This window comes from Ruditapes philippinarum, unplaced genomic scaffold (assembly GCF_026571515.1).
Source record: "Ruditapes philippinarum isolate M1 unplaced genomic scaffold, ASM2657151v2 ctg52_1_1_1_1, whole genome shotgun sequence".
Classification (NCBI taxonomy): Eukaryota; Metazoa; Mollusca; class Bivalvia; order Venerida; family Veneridae; genus Ruditapes; species Ruditapes philippinarum.
In genome coordinates this window covers 311,560-321,175 of record NW_026858333.1, presented here as the reverse complement: position 1 = coordinate 321,175, position 9,616 = coordinate 311,560, and the positions used below count along the sequence as shown (strand labels likewise).

Here is a 9,616-nt window from a genome sequence, read left to right as displayed (position 1 = left end):
CGTTTGCCTGGAATTTTCCGATGCACACAAGAAAACAAATTAAAGATAATTTCTACATTTACTGACTGATTATGAAATTTCGTTAATGATACGTGTTTAGATTAGATTTTGTTACAAATTGAATATCAAGATGAATTTCGTATTATTTTAATGATCATATCTGTCTATAAAGAAATGTATTAAGACGTTAGTTGGAGATAATTAGGCTATTGGTACATAATGTATTTATTATCAGTAGTTATTTGTAAAATATTGTTTTAATGAAACCATGAGAAAGTTTGTTCGGTTAGCAATATCAGTTAATTACCATTCAATCTTTCTGCAAATGAATTTGTTCCTGTATCAAGTAAGGAAGTGGGTGTTCAGAGAGGGGAATTACTCAATAATTGATTTGCCACTTATTAAATTTTAAATATTTGATTTTCAAATACAAATGTTTTGAATTTTTGAAATGTACATTTTAATTTGATTATAGAAGTGAAAACAAGGAATACTATTAGGGGTCTGTAAATATTATGGATTATGGATATTTGCTTTTCAAGCCAACATGCTAAACTCAATAGTGATAGAAACAGATATGTAGTCCAGGGGTCACTGGTTTGATCCTGGTGTCAGGTGAAATTTCTCCATGACAATTGTTAACAGACATTGAGTCTTGGTCACTTGTTGATTCAAAAATTATGTAGGATATTAGTAGTAATGTCGCTTGCGGAGAAAAATTATTGGTCATTAGTACTGGTAAGTCGACCAGGAAAACCCGTGCAAGTGCTCTAACCACAATAAGGTGATCCTTTGGCACCAGGTGTAAAACCAGCTTTTCAACTGTGACTTTACTGTGTACTGTTGGTTGGCTGCTGAATTTAAGCATTTTCATAATGAAACCCCTCAACAATTACAATAGACTGTTCCAAACCAAAGCAGGACAAGTTCATTATAGAAAATTAAGCAGGGTAAATGTCAAGCAGATTAGTGAGGATTTATTCATAAAAGACATCATTTCAAGAATATTGCTCAAGTCATTGTACTTGTTTAAATTTACAAGACACTTAAAAGAGTTCCTTAGTTAGTTTTACTACACATTTTACTTTGACAAATTACTCTGTACTGTTATAAATTAAAATGTCAATTAGTGTAATTAGGTATTAAAAGTCATTGTCCTGCTCGGTCATAAGTGCATGTTACCCCTGTACTTTAACAGTGTATTAAGCTGGAATATCAATAAATCTAGTTTGGGCATAAATTTACTTAGTTCTCCAAGGTGAAGTGTGCTAATGATTAACTTTGTTTACGTATTATGTAAATAACTTTTTTGATGTAATTGGTAGGATATAGAGTAAACAGCATTGCATTGGTTTTGTATAGATGTTTGATATCCTCCTAGAATTTTTTTCCTTGATTTTTTTTTGCCTCCCACTGACTGTTTCTCATATAGTACCATTATTTATTAACTGCTATTTATTGTGTTGGTCTTCTACATTTGGATGGAGTTTCAGATGAATTGGGTCAAGGTCACTGATGCCAAAAATTGATTTTCATTATTTGTATCATAGTTATTTACATATGTCAGTAGAGACGGAGTCAGGGATCATATATTGATATTATGGATATTTTTAATGTTTTAATTTCACCAACTACTTAAACAGTTGCTGAAAAATTGATTAGTACTCAGGTACTGTTGTATTGAATAGTACAACTAGTATATGATTGAAATACTGTTAGAACCAAGCAAAAATCTTACTCACATCAAAGTTATTATTAAAGTAAAGCAGTGATACCTATAAAACAAGGTGCGATGCAATGGTGTTTGTTTAGGTAACAAATTACCTGACAGCCTTGTTTTGGGTGCATGGGTTTCTTATGTTTGCAATCTTGTAAGGAATGTATTTAGGAGGTTTGCCAGACTGCTAATTGTCAATTAGAAGTATTTACTGATCATTGATGAAGTGGTATGGTAAGGACTTTTAATACTAAATGCATGTTTATATAGAATGGTGGATCACTCTCTGATTGTTGGGAAAAATATAATTCCAGGTTAATATCAGTACAGATTTGAATGACGCTTTTTGTATGTAATTCTCATTACATAAAGAGTTGTAAGAAGGCTGGTTTTATTTAGTCACATGTACAATTTGATGTCTTGACATTTTCTAAAGTACACTCATACATATTTTTTTGTGTCAATTATTTTGTTAGGCCTGCACAGTCATGCGTTATTATGGACATGAACTGGCTTGGAATCTGGCACTCAAAGCCAGTACAGAGCCCTGTAAAGTTTTTAAAAGGAACATATTTGATGGATTCCAAAGTTTTACAACTGGTATTCCTTCCCTTATAGACAAGCAACCCAAATGCCTTGTGATGCTTTTTCAAAGTATTCTAAATTCTAAGTATGTAATTAAAATTCTCAGCATTATTTTCAAATTTCACAAGTTTCTAGTTACATGATATTTCCCAGAATTCAGACACAATTAAAGTTTGAAGATAAAGATCAAACAATCTGGCGTGTTTAATCCAAGACAGAGATTTAAGGATAAACCAATGTAAACATCCTGGTGCTGTGAAATTACACTTTTTTATAGGCCATGTGGGGGGCTCCACCGCTTCTGTTTCTTATATAAACATGACTGTATATTTATGTTGTTTTGGAAATTAATAGTGGTTAACCACTATGTGCAAACTATGTTCTTAACAAAACTTACATGGGGAATAGATCGTTACAGTGTTGATACTTAGGAAATGATTTCACAGTGGGCATGTCGTTCAAAGAAAAGCTCATAGTCGGGTCACAGTAATTGACAAAAAAAAATTGCCAGGATTTTTTCTCGCAGCAGGAATTATGTTGGATACATGAAAAAGTTATTTTTTCTTGATGCAAAAGAATGTATACAATTACGATATTTTTTCAAGTGGAGATCTTGTTAACATGGTGTCGGGAAGTGGGGAGATTTGAGGAAGTTTAGGTAAATCACTTAAAGGTAAAGAACCGTGGATTTTCGTAGATTAATTTTATGTTATATTAAATGAGATTTTAGGCGAGTATTATTACAGAGAAAATATATTTAGTTTCCTGTTAATAGAGGGCTTACAACGTAATTTAAATCAAGATCCTGGTGTGCATGAAAAAAATAGAAGAAGATATGATTTTCAGTCTGTAAGATTTCTACAGTAAACGCCTATAGGCGGTGCAAAACATGTTCCTGTAAAATAAGCATTTGTAACTAAAATGTTTACTTATTTTTTTCATCTCGTACAAAAAAGTTTTATTTCTTGTGTCTGGTACAAAAAAAGTTCAAATGTTTTTAATGTTTTATGCCTATTGTTTATATATATAAGATTAAAGTAAATACATCTTTGCAGAACTGGCAAGGCTAATAAGTTGTATGATATTTTGATATAGAAATCCTTCAAACATGCTACTAATCTGTTATACCTAATCAAATGGGTAAAGGAAAATTCTCAAACTTGTGTTTCATCAAAAAAAATTAAAAAAATGAACAAAACTAATTAGGCTCTTGGTACAAAACTGTTGTGTCTATGTTATTTCTTTTGAGTTACAACTGCCTCACCCCATGCTCCTGTATTTATGAACAGTTTGAAACATTTTATCTGTAAGTGAAACAGTTGATTAAGCTGCTGATGATTTTTCATTGCCAAGATTTTCATCCCGGCTTTAAAATAGTTTTAAGGGATGCTGATTGAATCGTTTTATAACACTAGATAATGCCTTGAAGAAGCATGCTAATTGGTCGGGATGAAAACTATATTAATCAGTATTGAAGGAGATCTTCGCAGAAGCAGTCTAGGTATTTTAAATGCATTATGCGAGTTTTTTATTTTAACTCCCTTGAAATAATCAGTTTTCTTTGTTACGGGACGGAAAAAAAAAACTACAACAAATAACATTATGCATTAGGAAAGGATGCAAGGCGCTGCCATTTCTTTTACAATTTTACATCGGCTTTTTTTATATTTAAAAAAAAAAAAGCTTTTGAAAAGCTCTGTTTTAAGCTCCGTTAGCTTGTATTGCAGTGGATTATGGGAGAAATATGCAAATAAGGCATGCTGGCTGTCATACTGTAGATCTAATCATCTCGAGATCTTTGATCGCGTAATTCCATGTAACGCTTGTGTCGTCCTTCATTTGAACGCATGTTTCAATGCTGGCTGATTGTTTTCTTCGGTTCGAAAATGTGAATTTTATGTAAATACGCTTACAATAGTTGTTGAGATGATCTTTCGGAGACAGTTCAACTTCTGTTATGATTCCATAAATCGTGAAAAAGCAAGCATTTGTATGCTATTAATTGATTACACATGGAGGAATATTGTCCTTAAAGATGGTTATCACAAATTGTACCATGTTTTATGCTTGTACTTATAATGGGTTTTCTTGCTAAGGCCGTTTTATTGTTTTCTTTCAAGGATTTGCCTTTGCCGTCGCATTGTTTAATTTTTTAGAAGAATTTTTTTTGTAAATTTTTGCCGTAGAAATTTGGTTATTTTTTTCTTTTTGGGCTTTTGAATTCCATTGTCTTTAGTCATACAAGAGTATTCATTTGGAATTGAATTTAAAGACTTAGAGAACAGAAAAATACTATTAGCGCCATCTGTAGTCATTTATGTGAATTAAAGTCCATTGTGTGACAAGCTTAAAACCATTATCATTTAAATATGATTAAAATTCCTTACATTCAGCATGCTTAGAAACTTTTTAATCATTCCCTTTTTGTCTGACATCATTACATGAGAAATGGATAGTGTAAACTGATCATGATATGGTGTCAGCTGAAGAAAATCATCCATGTGGAACATGTGTCATATAAATATGATATTGATGTCAAATGATAAGTAAGATGATTAAAAATGGTGTCAAGTGTTAAAAATTTGGAGTCAACTGATGAAAATCATCTGTTTCAACTCAGGTTTTGAAATTGTCAAAAATGATATTGTTGTCAAATGGTCAAGTAAGATGATGAAAATTGTGTCAAATGATAAATATTTGGTGTTGGCAGCAGCAAATCATCCATTGAAATAGACATGAGTGTCAAATGATGATAATGATGCCAGATGATAATGTTAGATAATAAAAAGGTGTCAAATGAATTTCTGATATTTAAATGTTTAGTTAGTGTCAAGTTGTATTAAATACATTAAATGATAAAAATACCAAGCTGATAAAGTTTCAATATAAAGGGCATGTGTGTCAATTGTTAATATTGACATCAAATGCTTTACACATTTAACAGAAGTCACTGACGTAAATAGATGTTGGTGTTAAGTGGCAATGTTAAATGATGAAAAAATGATGACTTTTAAAAAGTGTTGATGCTGAAATATTGTTGTAATTTGTAGGCAGGAAATGAAAAAGGTCTCAAATGATGCCAATTGATGGTTTCTTATGTTGAAATGAGAATAACTGGTGTCAAATAATGGTAAAAAATACGGTGTCAAGTAATAGCATTGCATGAATGTCAGATAATGAAATTTCAATGTTTTTGCATTCTGGGATTTATTTCTATGTTCACTGGGATAGGAAATGTTGTCAGACTCCACAGTTCTGACAGATTATTACTTTAGCAGACGGAGACTTAAGAAAGTCAACACGTTTATTTCTTTAAAACAGTTTTTTGAGCTTATATCAATTCCTGTGTCTGAAGAGAAATCCTGTATCATAAAGAATGTATTTACTTTTTTCTTTATGGACAGTTTTAGATAGGGACGTAGATAGGAACTGTAGATAATGAAGAAAAAGTTGAGGAACTATTTTCTTCAAGTGTATGTAGGTAAGGCATAAGTGATCACTCAGACCTGATTGCTATCTTATTAATAGCATCTTTCACTGATAAGCCTACAGACATGAGAAACAGGACAGCTTTTGTGTCATAAACTATAAGTCTGGTAATTTAAAACGGGTCAGGTTTCATATGCTTAATTATGTCTCCCCCACCTCGGGGGGGGGAGACATATTGTTTTTGCCCTGTCCGTCCGTCCGTCCGTCTGTCCGTCCGTCAGTCAGTCCGTCCGTCCATTCTTCGTTTCCGGACGATAACTAGAGTTCCTTTTGACCTACAGCTCTCAAACTTCATAGGATGAATGGTCTTATTGAGCAGATGATCCCTATTGTTTTTGGGGTCAGTAGTTCAAAGGTCAAGGTCACAGTGACCGTTGGTCAATTTCTCGTTTCCGGATGATAACTAGAGTTCCTTTTGACCTACAGCCCTCAAACTTCATAGGATGATTGGTCTTATAGAGCTGATGATCCCTATTGTTTTTGGGGTCAGTAGGTCAAAGGTCAAGGTCACACTGACCGTTGGTCAATTTCTCGTTTCCGGATGATAACTAGAGTTCCTTTAGACCTACAGACCTCAAACTTCATAGGATGATTGGTCTTATTGAGCAGATGATCCCTATTGTTTTTGGGGTCAGTAGTTCAAAGGTCAAGGTCACAGTGACCGTTGGTCAATTTCTCGTTTCCGGATGATAACTAGAGTTCCTTTTGACCTACAGCCCTCAAACTTCATAGGATGATTGGTCTTATAGAGCAGATGATCCCTATTGTTTTTGGGGTCAGTAGGTCAAAGGTCAAGGTCACAGTGACCGTTGGTCAATTTCTCATTTCCGGATGATAACTAGAGTTCCTTTTGACCTACAACCCTCAAACTGGGGGGAGACATATTGTTTTTGCCCTGTCCGTCTGTCAGTCCGTCGTCCGTCAGTCCGTCCGTCCATTCTTCGTTTCGGATGATAACTAGAGTTCCTTTTGACCTACAGCTCTCAAACTTCATAGGATGAATGGTCTTATTGAGCTGATGATCCCTATTGTTTTTGGGGTCAGTAGTTCAAAGGTCAAGGTCACAGTGACCGTTGGTCAATTTCTCGTTTCCGGATGATAACTAGAGTTCCTTTTGACCTACAGCCCTCAAACTTCATAGGATGATTGGTCTTATAGAGCTGATGATCCCTATTGTTTTTGGGGTCAGTAGGTCAAAGGTCAAGGTCACACTGACCGTTGGTCAATTTCTCGTTTCCGGATGATAACTAGAGTTCCTTTAGACCTACAGACCTCAAACTTCATAGGATGATTGGTCTTATTGAGCAGATGATCGGGTATTTACATTATCTTATCTCCATTTCCATTCCTGTTTCCATTCACAGTTATTCTCAGCAGTGGGGGAGACATGCGCTTTTTTACAAAAGCATCCTCTAGTTGATTATAATTTATCCATTCAGTAAGTTTTATAGGCATGTATTTAAGTTACCAAAAATATTAACAAAATACAAAATAAAACTTTTACTTAAAGTGTAGAAAAGTGAAATTTCTTATGTCCAACACTACCTAGATCTTGCATTGTTGAATTGTGAATGTAATTTGGTCATTCGGTTGTAGGGGCCCCTCATTGTTTATAACTGAGGTAAATATTAGTATAAATATCAAAATGTTTTGTGAGATTTCATACCTCCAGGTTAAGAACATAGATAATGAGAAATAATTACTTAATCTGGATAATGTCTTTTTTTATTATGAATGCCAGGTTCTGTTCTCTTGCTTTCATAAGCCATGTGGTAGCTATAGCTGGTCAAATAAATCAGATCTGATGATATATTAATGTAAACCATGTAAGGTCTGTGGCACCTAAAATCTTCAGTGAAATAACAGCAAAATATAAACAGCTTTTCTGATGTCAACAATCTGATGTTAATTTTCTTGCTTGTTTTCTGTCCTTTATTGTGTAAGGTGTACTAATATTTAATTAATTTACAGAATGTGTTAAGTTAGATAAATAAAGTAATCATTAGATAATAAGGTTTCCTACTAATGTAATGCATTAAGATCATGTTTGCCACAGTAAAAGTTTCATCATGCGGCACATGCATTTTGCCACATAAATTGACAGCCCAAGCATTTTATTACAACCAAAGTGCCTAAATACAACTCAGAGATTCTGCCTAGTTAAACAACACATGCATTTTGCCTAATTATTTTGCTTAATTAGACAACACAGGCATTTTGCTGAATTTGACAACACAGGCATTATGCAGAGTTAGACAATACAGGCATTTTGCCAAATTAGACAACTCAGGCTTATGCCTATTTAGACAACACATGCTTTTGCTTAATAAGACAACATAGGCATATGCCTAGTTAGACAACTCTGGCATTTCGCCAAATTAGACAACATAGGCATATGCCTATTTAGACAACACATGCTTTTGCTTAATAAGACAACATAGGCATATGCCTAGTTAGACAACACTGGCATTTTGCCAAATTAGACAACTCAGGCTTATGCCTATTTAGACAACACATGCTTTTGCTTAATAAGACAACATAGGCATATGCCTAGTTAGACAACACAGGCATTTTGCTTAATTAGACAACAAACTTCATACGCCTAGTTAGACAACACAGGTATTTTGCCACAGCAAGTGCCATAACACATGTCAGTCGTTTGAACACAATGACACAATATACTATTAACCAGGCAAGCTTGCATATTTTGAACCATGTGACCCTAAATATTTTCTCTAGCCTGACGCTTAATTTCAAAATTTTCATTGTCTTTAAAACTGAATTAAGAACAGATAGTAAGCACGAAATAAATCACAAGAAAAGATAGAATTGAAAAAAAAATGTACTTTAAAATATCAAAAAGAAAGTACACCATAGCAGAATCAAATAAACTTTGTGATGCATTTTAAAGTATATATCCTATATAATTATTCTGCAAAACACAACAATTAACATCGATTTCAGCTTTTCTCGTTTAATTTAATTCCGAAGGCATGTTTCATGTCTTCTGTAATATTTAATCTTTAAGATTTCTATTAGATTCAAACATTGCATGAATCAGAGAAATCTTCTCGGATATTAAATTTGTAGAAAATCAACTCTATTTAAAGATAGACATTAATGTCCCGAAACTTTCTGTAATTATTTTGTTTTGGTATTTATAGAAATTTGTTTCGGCTATAATTGACTTGCGGTGCTTTGATTTATAATGTAACACGGGTGGAAAATGGAGGGAGAAAACTGAGGAAGAAAAATTGGAATTTTTATGCTGAGAACAAGAAATCATGTATAAGTGGACATCCATCGAGAGTAATGGAAAACAAAAATATTTCGGTGAAAATTTCGAGCTCTTGATTGGCACTGCCAAATGTCACCTTGTTCATGGGACTGCTGGGTCTTCTGAAACTTTGATATCTTGCTTTGGAAAAATTATATTTTATACAATAATCATGGAAAGTGAAAGTTCATTTATCACAATTTTATTAATTTTCTGAGACTGTCTCCTTTTAGGAAATGAAATTAACTTTAATAAAAGTATAGCTTGACTCGGCAATTGTCTGCACATTCAATTGTTCAAACTTCATATTTGTATCACATTTTGTACACAGGCACCCTTTTTTAGAGTACGGGTATTATAAAAAGGGCAGTTTTTTGAAAGGGTTTTAATTTTCAAAAGAAAAATTTGCCCCTTAAAAGAATTTTTTTTCCCACATTAAAGTTTTAATAAGAGAAGGGCTGAAAGTGTTTCTAGGAATTAATTAAATCTTATCAGGATATTAATTAAACCCATATCATTTTTTAAAAGTTTTTAAATTTAGAATGCTT

The 9,616-nt window shown here is 33.2% G+C and overlaps 1 protein-coding gene across 1 annotated transcript in view; it reads left to right on the top strand.

Annotated features, from left to right (window-relative positions):
* Nucleotides 1–2,737: 2,737 nt before the first annotated feature.
* The window catches only part of LOC132752859 (teneurin-m-like), a 112,304-nt gene continuing 105,425 nt past the window's right edge, over nucleotides 2,738–9,616 (top strand). Inside the window, exon 1 of the mRNA XM_060743249.1 lies at nucleotides 2,738–2,975. The gene's annotated coding sequence lies outside the window, so the exon portion shown is untranslated. The remainder of the gene's footprint in view (nucleotides 2,976–9,616) is intronic.